At 39.2% G+C, this 19,617-nt stretch overlaps 1 long non-coding RNA gene across 1 annotated transcript in view; it reads right to left on the minus strand.

The window, feature by feature from the left end:
• Positions 1-13,673: 13,673 nt before the first annotated feature.
• LOC130143906 (uncharacterized) overlaps positions 13,674-19,617 on the minus strand; it is a 52,964-nt gene continuing 47,020 nt past the window's right edge. The window contains exon 3 of the long non-coding RNA XR_008819920.1: positions 13,674-15,390. This is a non-coding gene — a long non-coding RNA (uncharacterized LOC130143906). The remainder of the gene's footprint in view (positions 15,391-19,617) is intronic.

Below are 19,617 nucleotides of genomic sequence, written 5' to 3' on the forward strand. Positions count from 1 at the left end.
AATCTGTGTTAAATCAAAACCATCTTTCCAAGCTGTGAAACTTGTGTTTCACTACTAATTTTGACAAAAATCAATGCAACATCATTGACACAGATGCATCCTATCAGAAAGGTTTCATTAGCTTTACTTCAAGCATCAGCTGAGCTGTGGTTCAAAAGAGGTACTATCAGAAGCATAAACATTCTTTCTGAGTGCATGTGATTTCATTTAACCACTCACATTAGCTACCAGGTTCAACTTTCCTATGACATTGATCCAGGAGGGATTTCTTTTGACTCTTACAGCTACTACCTAGAGCAAAGTCAGGTCAATTGAGTCTAATGGTGAAAATATTAATATGTCAGTGAGAGCTTTCTCTGAAAAGGTCTTTAAAACTTACCCCAGAAGAAAAAAGATTAGATCCCATACCCACTAACAAGCTCAGTGCTTACAATTGTCACCTTATGCTCACAAGCTATACCAATTACATTTCTTAAAACAGTATTAATTTTTTTCATCACCACATAATCCATCACATATATCTGATCTGAGAAAGTCATTGCTTTTACAGTCATCAGGGAATATGTAACCTTCTTATTTTCCTTTCTTATTCTTGTCTTTAACTTACCAGAGCTTGGGGGATCTTGGGTGGGGTGGACAGACTGTTACGTTGTGGGTATTTTTGTCTTGAGGTCTTTTTGTGTTTATTTCCTAAGCTTTGTCTTGCAGTGCTTTTGTGCATGCCACTTGTAAGAAGATATTTTGGGGTTTAATAATGTACTAGACTGAGCCTTGAGCTTTCACAAACAGATCTGTTGAGCAGTACGCAATGCTGAGAGAGAACCAGATTGTCCTCAGAACATCTGCTAGTCGTGGCATGGCCTGGGGCATACCGTCACATTTATGCCATTGATTGACAGTACAGCCTGCTGCACTTTGGTAAGTCCAACTAGATGGCATTAGCGTACACCATATTTTCTGCATCGCACTTTCTCCTTGGTTTCCACTCATTCTTATGCTTCAAAATGTAAACCCCACTTTGAATACATACCTGAAATGATGGCAGCATAACCTTTTTGTTTTCAAGGATGAAATACCAGTATTGTTAAAAAAAAAAACAAAACCCAAAACAAAAAAAAAACCCACAAAAACCTAATGTCACAGGTGTGCTTCTTATTAAATAACTTCTCTTCAAGGTCTCTTTCCTATAGCAATTGCAGCTGATGTGGCATTATCTCATTTTGAAGTAGCTGCTCAGAAACCATTCTCATGCAGTCTTTCTGCCATGCTATTAGCTTAGCAATAAAGACCAGGATAAAAATTCTTAGAAATTTTTTGTGGAATATAACACAGTATATGGTTCAAATCTAGATTCATATAAAAAAAAAGTCCTGAGGGGGGCATCTAAACATATGTAGTGATTCAGGTGTAAACTATTAATAATTTCCATTGCAAAAATAACTCAGAAAAATACAAAACTGGATGTTCAGACCTGTGTCTCAGTTACTATCCTGAGGTCTTTTTGCTCATTTGGTATCTGGAACATTTGGGGTCTGAGAAGGGATTCATTTTTGCACTTTACTGTTCCTCAGGTGCCTGGTTTTGTTCCTCAGCATCATCTCAGCAGTCCTGAGCTAACTCTAACCTCCAGCACCAAGAAACCAGGCTTTGGTTTAGCTGGGTTAGTAGCCCTCAAAAGCCTCTGAAGGAAGACTGGAGCTAGGGATTGCCAAATCAGGAAGATGGAGATCCTGGTCCAGTATGTTCCCTGCAGAAGGATTTTAGACACCCACATGTGCCACTTTCCAGGATACCTGACCTTGATGTTAAAATGCTCTAAATGGGTGTCAGTAAGACTGCTGCAAAAACTATGCTGTTGTGCAAAGGATGCAGAATCTCTGCAGAGAAAGAGCTGTGCTCATAGCGCACTGCTGGTAACCTGGGAGGAAGGGAGAAGATCCAGGGTATGCACTGCTGTGATCCACTGCTCCAGTGGCTCAAAAAAATCAGACGAGCTCGTGCGTTTTTAAGTGTTGATAACCCTTGTTTTGCAGGTGATGAATTGCAGATCATTTGCAGCTATGACAATCTGTAATCGTGTTTTCTCAAATTAGCTCAGAGCTCTGAAAAACTCTGGCGTGCAGCAAGACAGCCCAGTGGGAGAGTGGGATTTTCCTGCCTTTGCAATAATGCATAAGTGAAGGCTCTTTTCTATGATGTTTATGGACAGATAACTATCTCCTCATCTAAAGTACATCTGAACAGATTGACTGACTTCAGTGAGACTATACGTGTTTGCATCAGCTGAGGATCTGGCCTGAAGTATTATTAAATTATATATTGCAGTTCTATAAACAACCAGGTCCTGCTGAGTTGACAGGCCTGATTCATGGGGCCTGTTTTGCCACAGAGGGCAGCTGATGGGCAAGATAACCAGTAGTCAAATAATTAAAACACAATTAGACAGAAGGAAGCCAGAAATTCACCACCAGTTCTCCCTCTCCATTTAGTGCTTCACCATACACTGGCGATTCCCGTGGACAGCTGCACACGCACAAGGACATTACCTCCTAGCTGCCTTGCCATACCTTCTCCAAGGAGAGCAGCAGCCGACAAGCAGATTGTTTTCCTGAAAATGGGGCATCCTGTCAGCAGGAAAAAACAAAAGGAACAAAAGGTCTGTTTGAAAATAATGCAGTTGTACTCCGGCACAACCTATATTCAGACCAATTTTTCATCAATTTTGTTTTAGATAACTCATCCAAATAAAAAGCAATAAGTAAGCTAGCAGGATATTTGTGGATATTTATGGATTTCTGTTCATTCCTAAACCAAGGCTTTTCTTGCAGGTGCTGTGATTGACATGTTCACAGTAGGAACACTAAAGCTGTATTTGTAAAGAAGTTAAAACAGTACTTGAATCTTAAGACTGTGCTGTCAGGTCCTGGAAAAGAACAGAAAAACAAAGGAAAAAAGGAAAAAAAAAAGCATAAAGGAGAATAGAAAGTCTTCATGTGCAAAAAGGAAAGAGATTTTATTTTGGCATAATATCTGAGGTCACAGGGCCCTGCCCTGTAGGACTGCAGAAGAATCTCTCAAAAGCAGCCCTTTCCCTCTGTCCTTTGGAATAATGGAGGAAGCCCCCAAAAGCCTGGTGGTTTAGGCACATCTTTATTCAGCTTTTGACTGAAGTTTCTTAAGTACTCAGTAAAAAGAAAAAAAAAAAAGATATTAGAGCAAAATATATTTTATATCATATCAAATATAGGTGCTTTTAATTTTTGTATGTGTTAGCTTGTGAAAAGGCTTTTGCGGTTAATGAACCACTTTCAACAGACTTCTGGGCCTGAACCTGTGTGTCTGGTCATGTTTCTGCTCCTTGCCCAAGCATGCTGCCTGTGCCTGGCATGGTGCTGGGAAACCCCGCTCATCCCTTAAGGGATTTCTGCCTGGGGGTCACCCAGCAGGGCTGGGCAGAGCAGGAGTGTGTGCTGCAGGTCGCCTTGGGGCCTGCGGGAGTCACCTGTCCCTGTGAGGGGCAGCGAGTACTAGCAGGACACCCTGGCACATGGGTTGGGGTGGATCAGGGCACATGGGTGCTGCTGCACCATGAATCTCTGACCCCTCCTTAAACATGCATAAGCAACTCAGCAAGACACATAAGCAGTGGCTCAGCATAGGAGCTCTGAAAGGGATCTGCAGAGCGAGAGCCATGCAGGTAGTGGCCAGCAGCACAGGTCAGGGAGGAGTAGAAAAGAGGATAAATGTGTAACTTGGGGATTCCCTAAGCAAGAAGTTAATATATTTCCATAATATCACTTGATGGATTTTTTTTTTTATTATTGTTATTACTCTTTAAACCAATGTGGTTATGTTGTTTTCATTCCTGTGACACCCCATGGAAATACATGCCACTGCCTGGTTATGTGGCACATGAAGCAGCATATGCCACTGTCTGCTTACCTGCTAAATTCATAATACAACCAATCGTTGTATTAAATTTATTCATGAATCTCTGATCCCCACATATACGCCTCATGATTCTTGGAATTTTTTAGACCTTTATCATGAGCTTCAGAGTTGAATTTTTCTAGGATGAGGGGGTTTGTTAGATCCTTATACAAATCCATGTCTCTTACCATCCTTATTGCTCCTTTGGTTTATTTCCTCTGTATGTTGTAGAGGAGGTAGACTGCAACAGTAGCAAAATGATCACCAGTCAGGTGAGCTATGAGCTGGTACTGGAGCACGAACTGTTCTCTAGTTCTTTTTCCTGTTTTAACAGCTCAAAAATTTTTCCTCCCCCCATCCCCCAAGTCATATTTCTTGGAACTACCTAATGGCAAGATCTATTTCCTAGACAGCTATCTGCTCACTCCGAGGCCACTTTTGTGTACAGTTAAATTTGGGTTTTTCTCATGTACAGTACTATATCCACATTTAACGTCTCCAGTCCTTTCACCTCCACTCAGTGCCAGAGGTCTTTCTGCACCTTTACACAGTTGCTTTCCTTTTTTACTACCTTGGACAAATGAGTATCATCAGTTGCCTTTGTGACCTCAGTGTTTGTGCTGTTTTCCAAATCGTCTAGCCTAACTCTTTTCTTCGGTAGTTATGCTAAAAAATAATTTGATGTGCTGGGTGAAACCTTTTTGCTCTGCTGTCAGTAGAATTTTGTTACTGACTTAAACGGGATTAGGGCTGAACACATCAGGCTTCGGTTATTCCAGCACTTCCTTTATTGGATTTTTTAAAAGATAGAAATAAATACAAATTTTAATTCTTTCTCCTCTTTCTTTTTTATTTTTCCCATCACCAAAAAGTATTGAACAAGCATGAATTCTGTTTAAGAGAATGTAACACAATAGGAGCCTTCATCCTGATTATTAGATATTAATATTTTCTAGGGCTGTTCTGGATTATACTGTTATTATTGATAGTTTGCAAATATCACTATCTTCTTACCTTTAAGATAAGATTTCATTTGTTGCAGTTATATGGTGGGCAACACTAGTGAAAGTACTGGAGAATTATTTAGCAGAAATATAAAGTCAATTCAACTGTGTAAACTGAACTTACCAAGATTTGAAAATTCCTCTTTGTAGTGATACTTAGCATTTCTACAGTGTCTTACATCTCCAACACAGAGTGCAGGCATTCACTAATTAATCTGACACCCCATAGGTAACCTGGAGTTGCTATTCTTATTTAACATGTGAGGTGGTAATTTAATATCCCATCTCTGATCAGCTACAGGCTCTTTGCAGCTCTCCAAGAGAAAAGCTAAAGACTCTGACCATTTTTTTTCCACACTACCAGCTTTCAGAATTGTCAAAGCCTAAATTCTGTTGCTTCTTCTCACATCATAACAAGCTGTAAATGAAAACGTTAATGTTTTTTCACTTTTGGAAACTTTAGTTTCTTTCTATTTCTTTTGACAAAATAAGAAGTATGAAACTGTATATGTAATTCAAAGAAGCTACAGGAGCTCCAGCTATATGGTATGTAACATTCTGCCACAATGTTACTTTTTTAAAAATTCAGAAAGTGGATAATGACCCATTTTGAAATACAGCTGCATGCAGCTGATCACTTGGTCCTTCCTTATGCCTTTTTTGGCAAGAACCATGATTTCCCAAATCTGCCTTTCCTTTGTAATAAGTAATAACTTTGATGAAAATGAGTTTCAAAGCTTTGCCAGAGAAAGTTTCCAATCTTGCTGCCACTTAATCTAATATTAACTGGTTTTATATAACTTTCCTGCTCTTTTATGATTTAAAGTGCCCAAAGTCTATAAGTAGCTCTTCAGTATGCCCAAAGCCCTCTTAATATGAATCAATGTTGTATACATTTTAAAGCTGTGATTTTAATGCTCCTTTAGACATCTCTAGATTAATGCTTTCTGGTGATGAGCTGGCATATTATTAGTGTGATGAAGAAGAAGACAAAGTAGGAATAATTAATAATTATTGCCAGTGGACTCTGAATCTAGGGAGAAGGATGTGGAGGAAAGCAGTAGTCATTTGTAATGTGATCTCTTTCTTTTCCAAATGGAGGAACACCAGCTTCTTAAACAGCACACCATCCATCATTTAAGGGTGAACAAGATTATTTTGCTAGGAGCAGTAAACTGCATACATGCTACTCAACTCACAAAATGTGCATATGGGCTCAGACTTCCAGAAGTGATTTCTCAATCAAGGAGGCTGCTCATATGGTACATAATCTTAGTCTTCAAGATCAGTTAGTGGACACTATTGACACAGGCTGCTTTCATTATCATGCACTGCTTCAGACACCTGATGTGTGAAGGGCAAGGATAGGTGTCCAAATACTTCACTGCCCCATCTGTCCTTTCTGTTCTGCAAACTACCCAAAAATTTCCTTCTCATCTCTCCACAAAATTGAAACATGTAAATTGTCATTTTCCTGCTACCCTATGCCATGTGTTAGGATCTGATACCCAATTTTGCCTATATGTGTGTTTCAAGCTGGTTTTTCTCTGTTTTATTTCTTGGCATCCATTTGACCATGGTGTTTACAGACAGCTGCATATTCCTCATGGTACTGCTACTGATGGTAAAGAGGTGACTTGATGTGCTGTCCTCCATCCTTCTCACCCCAACAGGCAGTGAGTTTGCCTCCCTTTCAGTGACTGGTGGTTAACTGGTAGTATTCAGCATTTGCATTGCAATCTTTAAAATGAGACAGTGGGCTCTTCTCATGCCCAGGAGCTTCTGATAAAACGAGTGTTTGTGATGGGTGGCAATGGCAGGTAAAATTGCCCTCTTTGTCCTGTAAGCACTTCAGACCCAAACATTTGCTTTTTAATAGGCACTCTGGGTTGTGGCTGCTGTATAATATAGGAGCTGTCAGGAGGAATTTGAGGTAAAAATGCAGACATTTCTAACCCGTCAATCAATTTGAAAATTTCACATTCATTTTATTCTTCCATTTGTGTTGTCTTGGTCGCATGTGTGCACACACACACCCGCTCTTGATATATTTACTGTTACTGTCATCTTGAATTGCTCCTTGCCAAAGGCAGCATAGAAATATATATGCTTCAAATTTGGTATGGTAGGTAATCTCAGTATCCTGAATACTTGCAAACATTTCAAAGGAATCTCATTTTAAGAATTGCAATTTAAATTTGCTACTTTTTATGGAGATAAGGGAGAGACCCCAACTTAAGGAAGGCTGCCCACAGCATTTTCCATATAGCTTTGATATTGTTGACTGTTGCAGCATTGACATTGTGTGTGTGTGTCAAGATCATGCAATTCTTTAGAAACTATTGCAATTCCAGACAAACCAAGTCACTGCTCAGTGCTGCTGGACTGCTGCAGATTGAGGAGTCTTCCAGGCTCAGGACATATGTACAGCTTAGGTAAAGTGGCTTTAGTTACGGTTGAAGAGAGCCAAAACCAGCTTCCTAGTAGAAGGCTGGGCTATAATTTGAGACCTGCTGACGCAATTCCGCTGAGAAAATTCTCAAGATGTAAATGAAGTGATAGTCAGGTAAGTAAATGGGATGGAGATTATTTGTAAATGAGAATCTACATATCATGGGAAGTGAGTGGCTGAACACCTGGTCTGGGTAAGGGACTCTGGTATTTGGGCACCTTCCTTCAAATAACCCTGGGGCATGTGCTCTGCAAATAGAATCTTATTGCATACACCTAAATATATATAGAAGTCAACTGTTCTTGAGTGTCTGATTCCTGCCTAGCATAAAGCCAGGACTGACAGAGTATGTGGAAAGGGAAAACACTGTGATAGGAAGTCAAAGATGATAAAACTGTTAATAAGCCAGTAGGCTGCTGGGTTCTAACGTTCTTCTTAAGAGCTTTTCAGAATTTGTGAGTTACAGAGAAGGAGCTAATTTTAGGTCTCTCTAGTTTTGTGGAAGTCAGATAAGTCCTTTTACAGTACAGCTATTCTATCTTTAGGGCCAGTGATACACTCTTTCTTACTCTGTCTTGCACGTGTATGAAACACTGAGATGGAAGGCAAATTTTGTACAAGGCTGTCTATCCTTCATCTTTCGTATACCTTGACTGGATTCTTGGTTGAGCATGTGTGCATATATATTATTCTAAATTGTTAAAATCTGTTGGAAAATAGACTTTGAAGGGTAAAAAAATATAAATCCTTTTTCTTTTTTCCATGGGCTTCTGTTTAAAAAATATTAAATGAATGCAGTACATACTTTTAGTGTCTGACAAGAAGTCAGCTGTGAACTCACTTCAGTAAAGTTTTAGTGATAAATTGCATTATTGGATATTTATTAGATAAAGCAATATTTGAAATCAGAAAACCACATGTGCATTATTTAAGTTTGAATACTACTTTTTTGCTGCACAAGCTACTGCCATCCAGAACTTCTGCACAATTTTTTTGAAGTCAGATACATGAATAAAATTGCTAAATATTTTTAATGTCTGGTCACATACTTAGGAATTTAATATGGGTTCAGTGTTGTCTTCTAATAATTTAGATTTGTTAATGCATGATATAGAGTTGTTGATGTTCACGGGACAGTTTTTAGTCTTGCATGAAAAGAGGAACACCTTTTCCTCCTAGTCTTCTGAAATGTATTTTGCATTTCTAAAACAAACTGATATCCTTTTTATTCCTAGAGCACACATAGATGCTTTAAATTCAGCAATATCTTTTTTGGCAAGATTGGAGCATATTAGTCAGAACAAGAGTTTCAAACCTTCAATCTATAGCTTTCAACCTGCAACCTAGCTGCTCTATTTTGCTGCAAGGTCAGGGGATGTGATTCCCTCCCACTGACCATAAGAGCTTAAAGCTTGGTCCTGCTTCCTTTGTGTGACTTCAGATCCATGTCAGACTTCAAATCAAGCTCCACAGCCGGTAAAGCCAAAGGAGGATTTTCATCATAACACTGGAGAAAAAAATTCATGCTCCTATGAAATCAAAACTTTAAAAAGCCTCCCATGTGTGGTCTAGGCAGAGTAGCTAAGAAATCCTGACCGGATCTCCAGCATTACAGTCCATTATTCTCAACAAACGTTTTCCTGCTGACAAGATGCCCCTTTGCTTCTCCTCGTGTTGTAAACAATTGCTAGTTAATATAGAGATTAATTACCTTTCCTTTATATTTGGGTACTCATGGGAATATAAAAACTACTGCATACTTGCAGAAAATATTCTCATTAATGTCACCTTGGTGTTATTGATAATTCTGCCATCAGTCTTCTGTAACCTTTGATCCCACCTGTCTGGGCTGTAACAGGTTGATAAACCTCAATTGAAAGCATCATCAGCACACGGTCTTATTTTTCCAGATAAACTTCTCATAGACTTGAAGGTGAAAAGTTCTTCATCCTCCCTAGCCTTCTGCAAGTCTGGGTCCCAAAAGATTTGCTTTACTTTCACAAATGTAGTAGATTCACATATTCAAACATAATCTGAGCATTGCTATACGTGGCTTAGTACTGGAAATTAAAAATATCTAAGGCAGTAGTGGCACCATTACCTTTTATTTCCCTGGAAACTTTGTAATGGATAGGAATCCAGATTGACTGGCTGACAGTGACAGAAGTCTGTTACTGTAACACATCAGCTGTCCCACTCTTGGCATTTGCATGCATTATTTGAATATTTACAGTAGAATTATTTTAGCAAAACTGTAATATGAGGAGTATAGCAGCTCTAGGCAGTTGTAGATTAATTTTTTTCCCCAAGATTAACTGTGCTGTACCTATAGCGTACCTGATTACTTTTTGCTTATTCAGCGTGGACTCTGTTTTTAAAATAAAATAATCAGGTAATTCAGTGTCTGTCCCTGTTTGCAGAGAGCTAGAATGATCTGCAAGGAAAAAGAAATAATGGCCTCATAAAAACTGCAGATACACTACATGAACCCCACACATTCTGTGGCTTATGTATTCTGTGAAAATTCAACAGCTGCTGTTGGCACTATTGCTATAGAGATAGTGTAAGTTTCATTTTCCTGAGGAGTTTAAAATCCAAAATTTGGAGTGGTGTCCTATAATTTACATTAGACTTCCCTGTTATGCTTATCAGTAAGTCTGCAGAGCATACACAGGGAGCATTCACACTTTATGCACTGGTTCAATATTTATCATACCTTTAGTCTCCTGATGTAATGTTCTGTATTTTTCTAAGAAAACTGGATTTTTTTTTTTCATTTTTTCCCATACATTATTTCTTTGACTCCCCTTTGTCCTTTTTCTTACTAATGCACAGTTGCCATTTTCCAGAAGTCTTCTCACTATCCTTTGAAGGCTAAACTAAAATGATGGGCAGTGAAGGACTTTGTGATAAAATTGAAATCTTATCCATGGTCTTTAAACTGGTACTTCACTGAGGTTAGTCAGATGTATACTAGACTGGCTCAAAAACCTGTGATGCCAGAAGACATGACCTTTTAGCTGGTTCAGACAGAGAAATTATTTTTCATGACTGAGAGGTTATATCCACCCTCTACCCCTGACATGCAGTGGGCATGCAAGGCAGAAGTCGATTTTTAACAGCTGTGACGCTTAAAACCAGCATTTATGAAAACACGTGCCTCTTCTATGGGAACTAGAGGTGTGTTTGGCAGAAGGCACAAGGAAGAAATAAAGCAGGAGGGAGCTTTTGTTGGTAGGAGCTTGAGAGGGAAGGGTCTATGCCAGGTTTTCATCTGCAGCATGGTGGCACAGTCACCATGAAGTCAATATGAGCACAGCCTTTGATGGCACCAAGTCCCCTGTTTCCTATGGAGAGTATAGCTTGCAGGGTGGCTGAGATGTTAAACAGCACCTGTAATGGGGAAGGTGGAGGGTTTGATTACATCCAGCATCTAATTTAAGATATTAATGCCTTTTCCAATACAAAAATAATATTGTTATTATTTCACTTTAAATATGAAATGAAAAAGCCTTTCCCAGCAGTGGTTTGTGTGGAATGTACTTGACAGAGGTTAGACTACTCAGGGGAGCTGTTTCACCAGCACTCTCTGCATTACAGAAGCTATCAGCCTTTGGATTATGCACTACGGACTATTATACGTGCAGCTATTATACTTGTATCATTTTTATGTATTTTCACTATTCCTATCTGACAATCTTACTTGCATCCCTTTATATACAAGTTTCTATATGTATATGTAGATATAAAAAGGCATTGCCTTGTCTTGATAGTTTAGGAATAATTAATTCTCAGGCAGAGAGATGCATTTGAAAAAACAATTTGAAAAAAAATATGCTGAGATACCTACAGCAAGCACTGCTTGTTCTGTTGAAACACTGCAATGGCTAGTTTAAAGTAGATGCTCTTCTAAAATGTAAGCCAGGGCTTCTGAAGTTTAGGTAAATAAGACTGTAGTAACATTAATAATAGTTGCCTAATATCTGTTGTAAAATTTAATCTGTATATCGCTTATAATCTATAATATGTTTTGTGATCTTGTAAACATTTCTCAAAATGTCAAAGAACAAACTGCCTATTGGACACTTCTTTTTTCTGACTGGTAAGGTTTCTAACATATAGAAGAGATTCTTCTGCAGCTCCTTTGTAAGGACTACATTTAGGATTAGTCTGCCCTGGACATGTGCTGGTGCTCCTGGAGAGCATCCACATCCTGTCCTCGGGCTGTGTGAGACTCTCAGGAGGAGCAATGCTCTTCTCTGTAGAGACTGCTGCTTTCTTCTTTGGCATTTGACTTCATAGCCAGCAGGGGGTTTTTATGGAGTACTCATTTTGTAAGGGAAAAGCATTTTAAAAAGGCAAATAAATCAGAGGCTGGATCATTTTTACCCAGGTTTCCTCAGAACTTTGATGTGCTGGATATCCCCGCTCCACTTTCAGTCTGCTCCTCTGCCTCCACAGTGAGATGGATCTGCCGCCTCAGAAGCAGATCCCCAGCTATACGTAACTACACACAATATGTGACACCATAAACCAGTTGGAGATTTCCCCAACAGTGAAATCTGCCTCAAATACCTCCTTCCTTCTGCATAGCTGTATGGGAATCATCATGCCCCAGGTAGCTATGCAAGCATACAGATGGGTTTTAGTTATAGAACTAATTAACAATTATATATATGTATGTATTTCCATTTTATAACCAATGCCATTTGGATGTTTGCCTGTTTGTGTATTGTATCTTTGCAGTAAGGGGGGGGGGGGGGGGGGGGGAGGAAGAAGGGTAAGGGGAACAAGGGCCTCAAGGGTCCTGTATATTGAATATTGAACTAATTAGTAGTAAAGTAATATCACTAAGCGGTGGGTTCTCTAGCAATCCCTCAGTATCCAGTATAGCAGAGATTTCAGTTTGTAACTTCTTAATTAATTTCTTAGCATTTTTTAATTTTTAATTTATAAATAAAAAATTCTTGCTGGTGACTGAATTTAAAGTACACCTACAGTCAGAATACTAGATGTTTTGCTAGAAGCATGTTTTTATATTTTTCTGTCTGCAAAATCAATATAGGTATGGCAGAGCAAGCTGTATTCCTTTGTCTACTGTATAATAGAGTTGGCTGGAAGACAGCAGTCCCTTTTCACAACAGCCTTTGAGATTTTAAAATTTGTTTTCCTTTTGTTTTCTTGGTTTTAAAACTAAAATTACTTTTGAAGTTTTGAGGAAAAAATGAATTGCTTCAGAGGTCAGTTTGTACGCTTTCCTAATAGTTACGAAAGTTATATGAGAAAAAAAATAAATAAGTGAGTCCACAATTGATTTACTTCTGCAATACTTTACCACTGGTAAGAACTCTCCTCAGATCACAGGCTGTGGTTCATTCAATATATTTAATAACTTTAAAGTCTGTAAGGACCCAAATAGATTTAATCCGTAAACCTATTCTACAGCATACCATACTGTTTCCTCCAATGAATTTCAACTCATTCCTCACAAAATAATCAAAGGAAACTCATGATTTCCAGTGTTGATACATGTTCCAGTCAAACTGTCCATTGTTTTCAAAAGATATAAGTTTTTCTAAAAAAAGGGGGAAAAAACAACCTGGCTGGGAGGCATAATGGAGTACCATTTGAGTAGGAAGCTATTTTAATCTATTCATTTCATCTTTTTCACTTTCCTTTGATCTGTTTTCCTTTAACGTATTCTCAAATATGGCAAGTGGTCCTCTTCAAGACAAAGTGTTTTGGCTCTTTAAAAATGTGGTTACAGACCTTCAAATAGATTTTCAGCAGGGGAGAAAGTAATTGCATCCCGTCCCCTCTCACCTGAGCCATTCAGTCTATTGGCAATAGCGATTTTTCAGTAAGGATCTGCAAAGAAGAAGGTTGACTGGCTTTATCTCCTGCTACCGGCTGTCACCTTTTGTTGTTGCGTTGGCCTTCCTGCTTGCTGTCTCAACACCAAGAAGGAAAGCTTACAATGCAACATGAGGGCAACCCCCTTGCAGTCACTATTGCTGACATGTAATACATGGACTCCCAGCGCGCAATTCAGATCTGTGGCTCTGGCACAGCAGCACGGCCATGAATTCTGTACAGTCATGCAACTTTTCCAAGGAGTCCAAAACCTGCAATACATTGATGTATTTTTAATACTATTTTGTATGAATTTACATGGTTAACATATCTGCTGTTTCCTCTCATCCTTTGCAAAGGAAGAAAATAAACAAATCCTTGGTTTCTGGAGGTGGAAAAGGAGGGCTGATGGCTGGCTGTACGGCTCTGAGTGAATTGTCCTGCAGGTATATTGAAAATGTCTTATTCAGAAATGATCATCAGTGATTGCTAATGGACTTTTTTGATAAGTCATGTATATATTCCAAATTCAATGCCATGCTGAGACCTTCTTGGTGCAAAACTATGGAAATTGTTCCCTTGGCTCATCACAAGTGATGTATTTGCAGTAGCTGCACAGTGGCAGTAATACTGCCTGTTTCTGAACAAAAGAAAAGCCTCCATTGGGACCCTGCTTCTCCTTGCGTTCTTACCTCTGCAAAGGAGAGGTGTTTGCATGAGTAAGTCCATCCACATACATTATCTGAGGGAACGAAGGACCCAAGTCTTGTATGTTTAATATTAAAAAAAAAAAAAAAAAAGACTCTCTGGTTTCTACCTCAGCCTACAGGCTGTAGGTGCAAACCTTTATTAGTCCTGTACATTTTTTAATCCCTTGAGTCTTCATCGGTCTTGTACTGTAGAATGCAGAGAGGAAATCTGGATTTCTTCTTATGTCCTTGATACTTGAGTAGAAAAGCACAGTATAAAGAAACATGGCTAAACACCTTGTTACAGGATGCTTTGTCTCAGAGGAAAAGCATGGGTAGTTGAGTGTCTTACAGGAAGGTTTAAGGGTTGGTTTTTTTTTTTAATGCTTTGTGCAGGATATATATATATGTAATGTTATTATATATTGATTGTAGCTAAAGATCAAGATATAATGATTCACAATTTTATAGCCTGCCATAAGCAGAAGACAAGCTTGATGTGCTTGAAGTAGTTTGTGTTGCTAAGGATATATTGTATGGTTGTAGTCCAACTGAGCGATGATCAAGGAATGAATAACTGAAGCCATGTTATTATTCATCAGATAGGAGTCCCTTGCCAACTGGAGATAGAAATCATAATTCATAAAGGCTGCCATGTGAGAATTTAGCTTCAGGAATCTAAATAGGCACAAACTGAAATAATAAGTGGTTGGTATTCACTGTCTATGATGAGACACTTTGAATCCAAATTCTTTGAAATATTTTCTTATGCCCAGCAATAAGATCTTATTCTTATCCTCAATTTTATCTGCTATTGTCCACCTTTCAGCTCAGTTGTGATGATTATGAAATTGAGACTTTCTAGTGAAAAATAGTAGAAACTTGAGGTCTATAGCAAAAGCTAGGATTAAAGCAGTCAAATGAAAAACTAATTTGAACTTCAAAAAGTTTTACATGGCTGACTTTTATCCTTCTGGCCATTAGGCACCAACCCAGTGCTCTGCTCTAAGGCCTTGTTGGTCTGTGATTACTTCATAGCTGGGAGAGAGGGGTAAGGAAGTTACCTCCACAAAGTATCTGAGAGCTTAGGTAAGGCAAATTGCCACAAAGGTCTCTGTGTCTCCCTCTCTGCTTCACTCCGATCAGGGGGTGTCAATAGTGAGGAGGTGAGGAGGACAGAAGGGCTATGGTTATCCGTGTGACCGAGTCCTGTGTCTCACCAATGGCTAAGGAATCAAGCTACTGCCATAATACTACATATTAGTATTTCTTAACAAAATGATATTCTACTTTCAGGTTTAATAGATCCTTTCATATTTTCTTCTATCTGGGGACTTAGGGAGAGGGATGTGCTACTTGCTGCAGGGCTGTTGTGTTCCAAGGGTAAAATTGTGTTTATAGGAGCTCTTGGAGTAGCAGGGTCAAAGGTTGAAGGAAGTGGTGTGAGCACAATTCAAAATATCTAGGAACAAAAAAGAGAATAGAACAGGCATATTTTAGGATTTGTCTCTTCTAACAGGCATACTTATCTATGTAGACTAAACAAGGTTAGGCTGGTGAGATCATTCGATACTTTGCAGAAACATATCAGGACAAGCCTATTCACAGGCCAGGGCTGTCTTTAGCTCATTCTGTGGTTTTAATCTTGTTGCCTAAATGCTGATAAGGAAAAAAAACACCCCAAACCCAAGCACTGTAAGTAATTCACACCAGCATCCCTGTAGTTGCATGTCTTTACAGCAGTCTAGCGTAGATACTGAAGCAGATCTGCATCTTTGAGTACCTGCTGTGGCTGCCAGCCTTGTGCTGGGGACAACTCTGAATAGCTGGAAGCCCAGGGATGTGGATTCCTCCCCTCAGTCTGTTTTACTGGTTCCTGCATCAGTTAAATCATCCACTGCTGCTGGGTCTGACTAATTCTCCATTGCTATGTATCTTTTGCAGTCGCTTACTGCCGTGCAGTAACCCTGAATGCTAACCTTGTTTATTATGTGAGTGTAAGAGACTTAAATAAGTAAGCATCATTTCTTTTCTCTTTCCTGAAGTATAGTTCCTCTTGTCCTCTTGCGCTTTACCTTCTGTGACCAAGCATAAGAAGAGGCATAAGGGTGATTTTTGTTGCAAGCCTACATTTCCTTTGCTCTCTGGCTCTACAAAGCACTCACAGCATCTCAGGGACGAGTTGTGCTTTGCATTTATAATTTCTGTCACTTTACTGAATCCAAAATGTAAGTGGCACTGAAAATTGGCTGCTTCTGGTTAGGTTAGTAATTCCCTTTCAAAGTGAAAACCGATTGTAAAGTGGTATTCTCCAGACTTGCCCAAAGTCTGGGGTTTTTCTCTCTGTTTGCCACTGTTGTGGATCAGACAATAACTTGTAGGGGAGTTAAGGAAGACCTCTGTTTTAGACTATGGGATTTTTCCAGTCAACTGGATGAACTTATGAAGGACAGATAGGCCTGATCTCTTTTATTTGTGTGTGTCTAGGGGACTTGGTGCTTTGAAGTAAGCAGATTTCCATCAAGGATGAGTTCAGTCCTGCTGGTTTCTTTCCCTGTATGACAGAATATATATTTATAATTATGCTTGTATCTGTAATAAAAACACTTATTTAAATAAGAGAAAGGGGAATGAGTGACAGTAGGTGTTAAGACCACAGAGTGAGTGACTAGACAAAGGCTAGTGGTTCAGAAGCCCTGCTGAGCCAGCGCCTGCAGAACGCATGCTGCCAAACAGTGCCGGCTGTGGCTGCTTGCTGTGGACCACTGATCCATTGGATGAACAAGGCTCAAATCAAAGAATAGGAGACAAGCCATGTCCTTTCTGTTTTCAACCCCTTTCTTACCCATTACCCACCCCCTGCCTTTCCGCTAACATACATGCAGACGTACACACATGATCATTCATCCTTCTCACTGTGTTTCATTTCCAATGAGACTGATGAGGAAAAGAAGCCTTTTTTAAGATGTTCACTGCTAACATATCAGATGTTCATACAGAAACAAAACAAAAATAACTGTATATATTTCAGGATTTGTTTTTTCTACAATAGTTTGGTGGTCTTTCATGTCCTGAAGCACAGTAACAAAGAAATATGCAGGTACCTCTTTAGCTGCAATGCTAACTGTGAGTGACTTTCAGCGCAAGAACATTTTGAAACTTGAATTGGTAACTGCTGCTTCAGAGACAGGTAACTCTGATGGATTATGGCATAGCACAGCTATGCAACATTTGAACACAAGTCTAAGTGAGCTAAGGCACATATATTGGTCTGTATTTACTCAATGATAAAGAAAATCTACTTCTGGCATCAATGTACTTTTCAGCCATGTATCTGAAAGTGTTACCAAAGAAAACCATTGTGTAAATGGCCTAATAGCATCTCTGTTTAGGATTTTATGCTGTATGGCACTGCTGGTGGGGAATGTTAACCTTAGTGCTGCGCACAAGGTGGAATGCCTAAATCCAGTGCAGCTCTGTGTTTTCTCAAAATTTCAGAAGCATTTGAACCTGTAAGTGTCTTAAAATCAATTTTAAATGTTACTAGATTTTTTTCTGATCAATATTATCAGGATTATGGCTAAACACAGGAGTAACTTCTGATATTCCTATCATCATATGTCAATTGGAATGGACTGTGCTACAGTGGTGCTATTTATGTCTGTTTCAGAAGAAAAAACAGTGAAATGCATTTTAAAAAAAATTACGTGTAGGACAGAAATTCAGTCTATCTAATGTCAGGGTGAGATTGCACTGACTGTTTACACTCTTCCTATGAAGGAGAACAATGAAAATTAAGACAGGCAAGCAGTTAATTAAAGTTAAAGATTATTCAGGATATGCTACATTATGTTTTGTTGGTCTTGAATTTCACGTGATGTGAATCAAGTGAAGGTTAGGTTTCAGGGTCAGAGGCAATAATATTTCTCCAAAGAGCTGTGTTATGTTCAGACCATGATTCAAAGCCAGACTCCTCTTGCCACAGACCTGATTTAGAAAGCCCGGGCTGAATTTGTGATCATGTAAAAGGGGTTTGCATCTGTGCTTCTGTTCTGCAGAGCTCAACTTTTCATAGTGGTATGGAGAAAAAGGGAGAAAAAAACCCTTAAGTGTTCCTTATCAGCAGAAAAGCAAGGACTGTGTAACATATGGTTATGTGAGAGACGGTCCCTTAATAACAATCCACATTTCAAAATTTATATTTGCTTCTGGCAAGAAGTTCAAAAACTGCACTCTAGTGTCTCTAAGTTACAAGTAACACTGGTTTTGGCCATGACTTTCAAGGGCTTTGAAGGACTTTTAAGCTGTGTCAGGATCTCCAGAAGGGGCGGGGGGGGGGAGTTCATAATCTTCAGACTAAGAAACTAAGCCACTTCTTTAGACTCCAAGATTTCTTTCAGCTTGGAAGGGTGTGATCATGGGGAAGTCACTATCTTTTAAGTTTCTCAGATTTCATAACTGGAGAGGGGGATCTTTGCCTTCCATGTTAAAGTCCTTTGAGGCAGTTGAGCAAAAATAGTATATCACAACGAACTTATTATTTTGATAAACATTTACAGTTTTTAGAAGATTTGAATCGGTGACCGAACTGATAGCAGTACATTTCTTAAAAGAAATGTAAATTGTATTTCACTTATAATGTGATGCTTAATTACACTGCTTATCTTCCTTGAAACATTTCACAGTAACATACTTTTAAAATGCAATGTCCACTAGAAAGGAAGATTGATCCAGGAAATACTAATGATACCCACTTCAACTAGCTATTAAATACTACTGGAACGTGTCACATTAAGAAGCCACTTGCTCAATGTGCCCCATCCCACCACTGATTGGTCATGATTAACCAGGATGACCTTGCAAGAACCACAAATGGTCTGTCAGTTCATGTTCTTCATTGTTAAGAACACAAAGGTTGCTCTGCAAAGTGTTTGCAACCTCTAGCAGCACAGCTAGGGAGGAATAAATCACTTTGGGCTGGTTTCCAAAGTTGCACTGGAGTCACAGAATGCATTTTCATTTTTAGGACACTGTTACTGAAGTATTATTTGGACAACAAATTGGCTTAACTCTATTACCTTTAATGAGTTCAAATGCATGTAAGTCATACTTGCAGGGGGGTGTGGGATGGTGGGAATCCAATAGTTCTCTAGTTGTGAGAGCTGAGAAGGCATTGATTTTTTTGTCCTACCCAGTGACCTTTTACTTTTCCCTTTCTCAGTAACACTTCTTGACTGGGGCAGCTGTGATGGAGAGGCCCATGTCTGATAGCCCAGGGGCAGAAGGGCACTGTCTTTCTCTCTGAGGCTCAGCCCTTGGTTAGTTGATGACCCTGGATAAATCACATGTCCTCTCGGAGCACCACCATTTCTCCCTACAAATTAGAGGCAATAATGCTTTCCTACACTGACTGGTAGACAAAAAGTTTGTATTTCATTAGCAAGGAGTGCTTAAGGGCACATTGATTCATGCAGTATGGGAGGAGCATTTGCATACAGTGGAGGATATCCTCCCATCAATATCCATCCATGGCTGCTTCTCACAGTACAGAAGGAAATACATATGAAAAGTCTGGATGAAATAGAAGCTAAGCCTAATGCATTTATAGAGAATTGTTAGAAGAAAGGAGGGTGCCGCATTTTTTTCCCAGCACTGTGCAGACTATTCTATAATGGTTTACACTGAGAAA

This window comes from Falco biarmicus, chromosome 1, assembly GCF_023638135.1.
Source record: "Falco biarmicus isolate bFalBia1 chromosome 1, bFalBia1.pri, whole genome shotgun sequence".
Lineage (NCBI taxonomy): Eukaryota > Metazoa > Chordata > Aves > Falconiformes > Falconidae > Falco > Falco biarmicus.